General features: G+C 47.5%; 1 protein-coding gene across 8 annotated transcripts in view; it reads right to left on the bottom strand.

Moving 5' to 3' along the window:
- The window catches only part of srcin1 (SRC kinase signaling inhibitor 1), a 343,123-nt gene extending 336,111 nt beyond the window's left edge, over positions 1 to 7,012 (bottom strand). For 4 of the 8 annotated variants that reach the window (XM_033034907.1, XM_033034908.1, XM_033034910.1 and 1 more), the window contains exon 1: positions 6,509 to 7,010. The gene's annotated coding sequence lies outside the window, so the exon portion shown is untranslated. Of the gene's footprint in view, positions 1 to 6,508 lie in introns of all 8 variants that reach the window. The other 4 variants (XM_033034909.1, XM_033034912.1, XM_033034913.1 and 1 more) reach the window with 2 other exon arrangements.
- Between the last annotated feature and the right edge of the window lie 2,790 nt (positions 7,013 to 9,802).

Below are 9,802 nucleotides of genomic sequence, written 5' to 3'. Positions count from 1 at the left end.
TGCTGGTTTACCATAGGAAAAAGACACAAAGTCCTGGAGTAACTCAGCGGCTTCCCTTCAGTCCGAGCCCTGATATATTCGGCAAAACTGCCCTGGCCCCCGACGTTTTCCTGGAGTCTCTTGAAATTAAATGTTTATCCTCGACACGAGAGGGATAGAGAGGGTGAATGAGTGGTGAGTGAAATATCCAGGGGTCACGGGTTTAAGGTGAGAGGGGGACAGATTTAACAGAAGAACTGAAGGACAACCTATTCACTCAGAGGATGGTGGGTATATGCAATGAGCCACCAGAGGAGGTGGATGAGGCAGGTACTGCAATAACATGTCAAATACACTTGGACAGGAAAGGTAAACAGGAAAAGGGGAAGTACTGCGAGATCTGGATGTCCTTGTACATCAGCCACTGAAAGTAAGCATGCAGGTACAGCAGGCAGTGAAGAAAGCTAATGGCATGTTAGCCTTCATAACAAGAGGAGTTGAGTATAGGAGAAAAGAGGTCCTTCTACAGTTGTGCAGGGCCCTAGTGAGACCACACCTGGAGTATTGTGTGCAGTTTTGGTCTCCAAATTTGAGGAAGGGCGTTCTTGCTGTTGAGGGAGTGCAGCGTAGGTTCACGAGGATAATTCCCGGGATGGCGGGACTGTCATATGCTGAGAGAATGGAGCAGCTGGGCTTGTACACTCTGGAATTCAGAAGGATGAGAGGGTATCTTATTGAAACATATCAAGGTTATTAAGGATTTGGACACGCTAGAGGCAGGAAACCTTGTTCCCGATGTGGGGAGTTCAGACCAGGGGTCACCAGTTTAAGAATAAGGGGTAGGCCATTTAGAACAGAGATGAGGAAAAACTTTTCATCCAGAGAGTTGTGAATCTGTGGAATTCTCTGCCTCAGAAGGCAGTGGAGGCCAATTCTCTGGATGCTTTCAAGAGAGAGTTAGATAGAGCTCTTAAAGATATGGAGTCAGGGATATGTGGAGAAGGCAGGAACGGGGTACTGATTGTGGATGATCAGCCATGATCACAGTGAATGGCGGTGCTGGCTCGAAGGGCCGAATGGCCTACTCCTGCACCCATTGTCTATTAGATACATAGAAAATAGGTGCAGGAGTAGGCCATTCGGCCCTTCGAGCCTGCCGCCATTCAATATGATGATGGCTGATCATCCAACTCAGTATCCTGTACCTGCCTTCTCTCCATACCCCCTGATTCCATTAGCCACAAGGGCCACATCTAACTCCCTCTTAAATATAGCCAATGAACTGGCCTCAACTACCTTCTGTGGCAGAGAGTTCCAGAGATTCACCACTCTCTGTGTGAAAAATGTTTTTCTCATCTCGGTCTTAAAGGATTTCCCCCTTATCCTTAAGCTGTGACCACCTTGTCCTGGACTTCCCCAACATCGGGAACAATCTTCCTGCATCTAGCCTGTCCAACCCCTTAAGAATTTTGTAAGTTTCTATAAGATCCCCCCTCAATCTCCTAAATTCTAGCAAGTACAAGCCGAGTCTATCCAGTCTATTGGTCCAAATAGAGTCATAGAATCATACAATGCGGAAATAGACCCTTCGGCCCAACTTGCCCATACTGACCAACATGTCCCATCCACACTAGTCCCAGCTGTCTGTGTTTGGACCATATCCCTCTAAACCTACCCTATCCAAGTACCAGTCTAATAGTTTCCTAAATGTTGCAACAGTACCTGCCTCAACGACCTCCTCCAGCAGCTCGTTCCATACACCCACCTTTTTCTATCCTTTGTGTAGAAAAAGTTACCCCACAGGTGTTTTTGTAATCTCCATTCAAGGCATTTTCTTTCTGATGGGGCTAAAATGGAGCCGAGTGCCATCTCTCACGTGCAAGGCAGAAGATGCCGGTGTCAGCTCCTGACTCAGCATCACCAAAAATAGATGACCCAAACTTCATTATGTCCAAGGGAAGGGGCCAATCCATCCCTTGCCTTGTCTCCCCATCCTTGCATTGTCATCACACAGGGCCAGGGTCCCAGAAAGACTGGATTTATGAGATCCCAGGATTTAATTGTTTCTTTGGATTCCAAGAAACTCAAGGTTTATGGGATCTAAGTAAAAGACACACAGAGTGCTGGAGTAACTCAGCGGGTCAGGCAGCATCTCTGGGAGAAGATGGATGGGCGAGGTTTCGGGTCGGGACCCTTCTTCACGTTCTGCAGAGATGCTGCCTGAACCTGCTGAGTTGTGTCCTTTTTATTGTTGTAATGTTCCGAGTTGGATGATCAGCCATGATCATATTGAATGGCGGTGCAGGCTCGAAGGGCCGACTCTTGCATCTATTTTCTATGTTTCTCTATGTTTCTATGTAAACCAGCATCTGCAGTTCCTTGTGTGCAGAATGATGGGATCTTCCTGGGAAAATGCAATCTGCTTTGTGTCCAACACTACCACCCTGACAACACCTCAAGAGTTCTTTGTGAGTTTTCAGAGAACACTGAGAAAAAGAACCATGTGAGGGCCATTCGGCCCATCATGTATGCTCTACAGCTCAACAACATCCTGGGTGATCTTTGATGTCAGAGAAACTTTCCTGTCTATAACATCCACCATCACATATATTTTCAATATTTCAATACAATACAATGCCGTTTATTTGTCATTTGAACCTCACATGAGGTTCAAACAAAATTTGGTTTCTGCAGCCATACAAGAAAAGAACCAAGACACACACCCACACAATTTACACAAACATCCATCACAGTGAGTCTCCTCCTCACTGTGATGGAAGGCAAAGTCTTGTCTCTCCACTGCTCTCCATTCCTCTCCCGAAGTCAAAGTCAAAGTCAAAGCCCCCGGCGGGCGATAGCAAGTCCCACGGCCACTTAAAGCCGCGCCGGGCGATGTAAGGCCCTGCTCCGGGTCTTGATGTTGGAGCCCGGGCGGGCGCTAGCAAGTCCCGCGGCTGTTTAAGCCGCGCAGGGCGATGTAAGGCCCCGCATCCTTAACGCATGATGAGCGTTTGACTTCACTGGGCCTGTACTCGCTGGAGTTTAGAAGGATGAGCGGGGGACCTCACTGAAAGTTACTGAAAGGCCTAGATAGAGTGAATGAGGAGAGGAAGTTTTCACTAGTGGGAGAGTCTAGGACCAGAGGTAATAGACTAAAAGGACACACCTTCAGAAAGGAGATGAGGAGAAATTTCTTTAATCCGTTTGGGAAAATGCAGAATCTAGTGGTGAATCTGTGGAATCCATTGCCACAGGCGGCTGTGGAAGCAGTCCATGGATATTTTTACGGTGGAGATTGACAGATTCGTGATTAGTAAGCGTGTCAGGGGTTATGAGGAGAAGGCAGGGGAATGGGGTTGATTGGAAAAGATAGATTAGCCATGATTGAATGTCAGAGTTGACCTGCTGAGCCGATGGGCCTAATTCTGCTCAGAGAACTTTTGGACCTATGAAGTTATGACAGATGCTTCATAAACCTTGATGCAAGAATTCTGAAGATTGGTTACGCTCTAGATTAAGAAATTTCTCTCCTCCGAATGGCCAATCTTTTTTTTTGAGATTGTCACCCTAGTTCCAGATAACCAAGAAATCTAAAACATCAACTCCACATCCACTCTTATCTGCCAAATCCGTTAGAACTTTGCATATTTAAGTGAGACCATTCTTCTTAATCCAAGAGAATGCTGAACCAGCTTGCTACATGCCCCCTGTCCCACTTAGGAAACCTGAACGGAAACCTCTGGAGACTTTGCGCCCCACCCAAGGTTCCCGGAGGTTCCCGGAGGTTTTTGTCAGTCTCCCTACCTGCTTCCACTACCTGTAACCTCCGGCAACCACCTGCAACCTCCGGGAACCGCACGGAAACCTTGGGTGGGGCGCAAAGTCTCCAGAGGTTTCCGTTCAGGTTTCCTAAGTGGGACAGGGGCATTATTAAAATCTCTCACGCATTAAACTGACCGATGAACAAACTGTTACAGACGTGACAGATTTTCTTTCCTTCTAGACTTGATGGGCCGAATGGCCTTATTCTGCTCCTGGAAGATAAAAACTACTGAACTTCACACATCGGTTCCCTCGAGGGGCCAAATATGTGCTGGAGTAACTCAACGGGTCAAGCAGCATCCGTGGAGGGATGGTTACCTGACCTCTTTGGTTTGGACCCCTTCAGAGTGAATGGGAGCACTTAAGAATAAGGGGTCGGCCATTTAGAACGGAGACGAGGAATCACGTTTTCTCACAGAGAGTGGTGAGTCTGTGGAATTCTCTGCCTCAGAGGGTGGTGGAGGCGGGTTCTCTGGATGCTTTCAAGAGAGAGCTAGATAGGGCTCTTAAAGATAGCGGAGTCAGGGGATATGGGGAGAAGGCAGGAACGGGGTACTGATTGGGGATGATCAGCCATGATCACATTGAACGGCGGTGCTGGCTCGAAGGGCCGAATGGCCTACTCCTGCACCTATTGTCTATTGTCTGTTTGTATTCCCTCTGCAGATGCTGCCTGACCTGCTGAGTTACTCCAGCACATTAGTTTTTGTCTGAGAGATGCAGCGCGGAAACAGGCCCTTCGGCCCATCGACCAGTGATCACCCCCATACGCTAGCACTATCCAACACAACACACTAGGGGGCGATTTACAATTTTTTACCAAAGTCAAGCAACCTACATATCTGGGCGTCTTTGGAGTGTGGGAGGAAACCGGAGTACCCGGAGAAAACCCACGCAGGTCACGGGGGTGAACGTACAAACTCCGTACAGACAGCACCCGTAGTCAGGATCGAACCCGGGTCACCGGAGCTGTGAGGCAGCAACTCTACCGCTGCGCCACCGTGCCGCTACTTTGTGTTTTACCACACAGCAGGGTGACTTGGACAGGTTGGGGGAGTGGGCAGATGCATGGCAGATGAAGTTTAATGCGGATAAATGTGAGGTTATCCACGTTGGTAGCAAAAACAGGAAGGCAGATTACTATCTAAATGGCGTCAAGTTGGGAAAAGGGGAAGTACAACGGGATCTGGGGGTCCTTGTTCATCAGTCTATGAAAGTAAGCATGCAGCAGGTACAGCAGGCAGTGAAGAAAGCGAATGGCATGTTGGACTTTATAACAAGAGGAATCGAATATAGGAGCAATGAGGTCCTTCTGCAGTTGTACAGAGCCCTAGTGAGACCACACCTGTAGTATTGTGTGCAGTTTTGGTCCCCTAATTTGAGGAAGGACATTCTTGCTATTGAGGGAGTGCAGCGTAGGTTTACAAGGTTAATTCCCGGGATGGCGGGACTGTCGAATGCTGAGAGAATGGCGCAGCTGGGCTTGTACACTCTGGAGTTTAGAAGGATGAGAGGCGATCTTGGACACGCTGGAGCCAGGAAACATGTTCTCGATGTTGGGGGACAGTTTAAGAATAAGGAGTAAGCCATTTAGAATGGAGACGAGGAAACACTTTTTCTCACAGAGAGTGGTGAGTCTGTGGAATTCTCTGCCTCAGAGGGCGGTGGAGGCAGGTTCTCTGGATGCTTTCAAGAGAGAGCTAAATAGGGCTCTTAAAAATAGCGGAGTCAGGGGATATGAGGAGAAGGCAGGAACAGGGTACTGATTGGGGATGATCAGCCATGATCACATTGAATGGCGGTGCTGGCTCGAAGGGCCGAATGGGCTACTCCTGCACCTATTGACTACAGTTGCTGCCTGATCCACTCAGTTACTCCACAACTGTGTCTTTTGCCCAACCACAGATGCTGCCTGACCCTCTTGAGTTCCTCCAGCACTTTGTGTTTTACTCAAAATTCCAACATCTGCAGTTCCTTGTGTCTCCGTATAATATGACCCTGTGTTTCAAGGACACTGACAAACTGCTCAGCACTCAGAGGGGACCAACAAACCCCACGAAACTGCCTTGGCTATTGATGCTACAATTCCAGTGCCTGTATAACAAGCACTTGCTTGTCAGCCGGATAATACTCTTTGTGGCCTCCGTATGAATAGACTCGGTTTCATATTCTGTGCATTTAATAGAATCAATGAACTTACACCACACAGAATTATATGACATTGACATCACATGAAGTTGCCAAAACTGGTCTTGTGTTCTGCATGGCTCAATAGTTTAAAGAGATAAATATATATGCTAAGAAATATATACCGTGTTATATATATGTATATATATAATGTACAGGTTAAATGCATTGCTATGTCAGCGGTAACCAAGTGTTTATATAAACACAAACATCTATCTATAATATAAAAGTGTGTGTGTGTGTGTGTATTAATATATACACACACACACACACACATATATTATATATAAACATATATTATATATATAAGAACCGAAACGCCACCTATTCCTTTTCTCCAAAGATGCTATCTGACCAGTTGAGTTACTCCAGCTTTTTGTGTCTATCTTCACACACACACACACACACACACACACACACACACACACACACACACACACACACACACACACACACACACACACACACATATATATATATAAATAAGAACATATTGTGTAAATATAATAAGTATTCTTACTTCAGTTGACCTCGGGGTGGCACATTTTTTGGCCTGTAGTTATTGCAGCTTTCGGTTCTTCAGCCCGTGGTTGGTGAGTGTGTTATTTTTCCACTGGTCCCACCTGTGAGGTGAGGCGATGTACGGTATCTCCCACCTGTGAGGCTGTTGGTGTTGCGGGTCTCGCCATTTACCGAATGGACAAGGTGCTGACGGAGCCTGTGGCCAAGCGCTCAGGTAAGGGCCTCCTCCTCCTCCTCCTCCTCCTCCTCCCCGAATGGTGCACGTTGAGCAAACACTCCACCTCCGCCATGTCACCCCATCCCAGCCTTCCGTCGCCCCACACAGCCTGAGAGCTCCGCGTAGATCTCACTCACTGCGAACTCCACCCCCAAAGCCTCACCTCCAGCCTCCCCTCTCTCCCAACCAACGTGGTGAGTGGGTGCCCAGCGCCGTGACCCTTGACTTCACCTGGAGTTCTCAACAAGGCACCTTGTGCACAAGTAACAGACAGAGCTCCAAAAAGAGCGCGATGGATCCCTCCTATTGAGTTTCAAAGCAGTAATTCCATCTGCGAGCTGACATGACATCACAGACTGTCTTAATTTTGCTTGCCCTGGTCTGTGCAGTCATTAATAATGAAGGTTGGGGAGTGAATTTCAACCTCACACAATCTTCCTCGACTTTTACATTGCCATCCTTGCTGATATTGCAGAGTTTTCCTGATGCCATTGAAATCCCAAAGGCATTCGCCGTGTCAGAAGCCACACTAGTGGTTTTTGTGACATGCAGTCTGGAGGTTGAAAGGGGCTGGTAGACAGCTGGAACAGCGTGAGCAGCAGATACCAGGTTCACACACACTGGGACGCAGGTAATAACACTGTTTAAGCTAATGTGATGAGAATGCTTTTTAATTAAGGGTTTCCTTGCTATCCTCCCCTCCTCTTCTGGAAAGACTAGCAATCAGCTAATTTGGGGGAGAATTGGCCTATTTCATTGTGAGACGCACACAGGAATGAACAGGGAGGGGGTGTTATTGAACACAGACAATAGGAGGATTATTGTAGTCCAACCACCCCCCCCAATCCTGCCCCCTTCACTCCGAACAAGATTGTACCTTTAACAGGAGGGCCCAAAGGAGGTTTACGAGAATGATTTGTTTGAGAAGGAACTGCAGATGCTGGAAAATCGAAGGTAGACAAAAGTGCTGGAGAAACTCAGCGGGTGCAGCAGCATCTATGGAGCGAAGGATCCTTCGCTCCATAGATGCTGCTGCACCCGCTGAGTTTCTCCAGCACTTTTGTCTACTTTACGAGAATGATCCTAGGAATAACTGCGTCAGCATATGATGAGCGTTTGACGGCACTGGGCCTGTACTCGCTGGAGTTTAGAAGGATGACTGATTCCTGGGATGTCAGCACTTTCATATGAAGAAAGACTGGATAGACTCGGCTTGTACTCGCTAGAATTTAGAAGATTGAGGGGGGATCTTATAGAAACTTACAAAATTCTTAAGGGCTTGGACAGGCTAGATGCAGGAAGATTGTTCCCGATGTTGGGGAAGTCCAGAACAAGGGGTCACAGTTTAAGGATAAGGGGGAAATCTTTTAGGACCGAGATGAGGAAAACATTTTTCACACAGAGAGTGGTGAATCTGTGGAATTCCCTGCCACAGAAGGTAGTTGAGGCCACAGTTCATTGGCTATATTTAAGAGGGAGTTAGATGTGGCCCTTGTGGCTAAAGGGATCAGGGGGTATGGAGAGAAGGCAGGTACAGGATACTGAGTTGGATGATCAGCCATGATCATATTGAATGGCGGTGCAGGCTCGAAGGGCCGAATGGCCTACTCCTGCACCTAATTTCTATGTTTCTATGAGGGGAAGACCTCATTGAAACTGACCGAATAGTGAAAGGTCTGGCTAGAGTGGACGTGGAGAGGGATGTTGCCACTAGTGGGAGAGTCCAGGACAAGAGGCCACAGCCTCTGAATAAAAGGACGTACCCTCAGAAAGTAAGTCAAAAGTAAGTTTATTGGCCAAGTATTCACATACAAGGAATTTGCCTTGAAAGGTGCAGGAAGGAACTGCAGATGCTGGTTTACATCGAAGATGAAACATAAAATGCTGGAGTAACTCAGTGGGACAGGCAGCTTCTCTGGATGGAATGAATGGGTGGCATTTCGGGTCGAGACTGAAACATAGAAACATAGAAAATAGGTGCAGGAGTAGGCCATTCAACCCTTCGAGCCTGCACCGCCATTCATTATGATCATGGCTGATCATCCAACTCAGTATCCTGTACCTGCCTTCTCTCCATACCCCCTGATCCCTTTAGCCACAAGGGCCACATCTAACTCCCTCTTAAATATAGCCAATGAACTGGCCTCAACTACCTTCAGTGGAAGAGAATTCCAGAGATTTACCACTCTCTGTGTGAAAAATGTTTTTCTCATCTCGGTCCTAAAAGACTTCCCCCTTATCCTTAAACTGTAACCCCTTGTTCTGGACTTCCCCAACATTAATAATAATAATAATACATTTTATTTATGGGCGCCTTTCAAGAGTCTCAAGGACACCTTACAAAAATTTAGCAGGTAGAGGAAAAACATGTAAGGGGAATGAAATAAATAGTAGAGACATGACTAGTACACAAAGTAAAGACAGAATACAATTCAAAACACAATATGAGGCAATTAATGCACAGATGAAAAGGGAGGGGGACGTGGGGCTAAGGATAGGCAGAGGTGAAGAGATGGGTCTTGAGGCGGGACTGGAAGATGGTGAGGGACACGGAATTGCGGATCAGTTGGGGGAGGGAGTTCCAGAGCCTGGGAGCTGCCCTGGAGAAGGCTCTGTCCCCAAAACTGCGGAGGTTTGACTTGTGGATGGAGAGGAGACCGGCTGATGTGGAGCTGAGGGACCGTGAGGGTTGGTAGGGGGAGAGGAGGTCAGTGAGATATGGGGGGGCCAGATGGTGGAGGGCTTTGTAGGTGAGGATCAGGATTTTGTAGGTGATCCGGTGGGAGATGGGAAGCCAGTGAAGTTGTTTGAGGACTGGAGTGATGTGATGCCAGGATTTGGTGTGGGTGATGAGTCGGGCGGCTGCGTTCTGGACCAGTTGGAGTCGGTTGATGTAGGTGGAGCTGATGCCAAGGAGAAGTGAGTTGCAATAGTCCAGTCGGGAGGAGATGAAGGCATGGATGAGTCTTTCAGCAGCAGGAGGTGTTCAACATCGGGAACAATCTTCCTGCATCTAGCCTGTCCAACCCCTTAAGAATTTTGTAAGTTTCTATAAGATCCCCCCTCAATCTTCTA

Source organism: Amblyraja radiata, chromosome 16 (genome assembly GCF_010909765.2).
Source record: "Amblyraja radiata isolate CabotCenter1 chromosome 16, sAmbRad1.1.pri, whole genome shotgun sequence".
NCBI lineage: Eukaryota > Metazoa > Chordata > Chondrichthyes > Rajiformes > Rajidae > Amblyraja > Amblyraja radiata.
The sequence above is the reverse complement of the archived record's forward strand: the minus strand, read 5'-3'. Positions and strand labels throughout refer to the sequence as shown.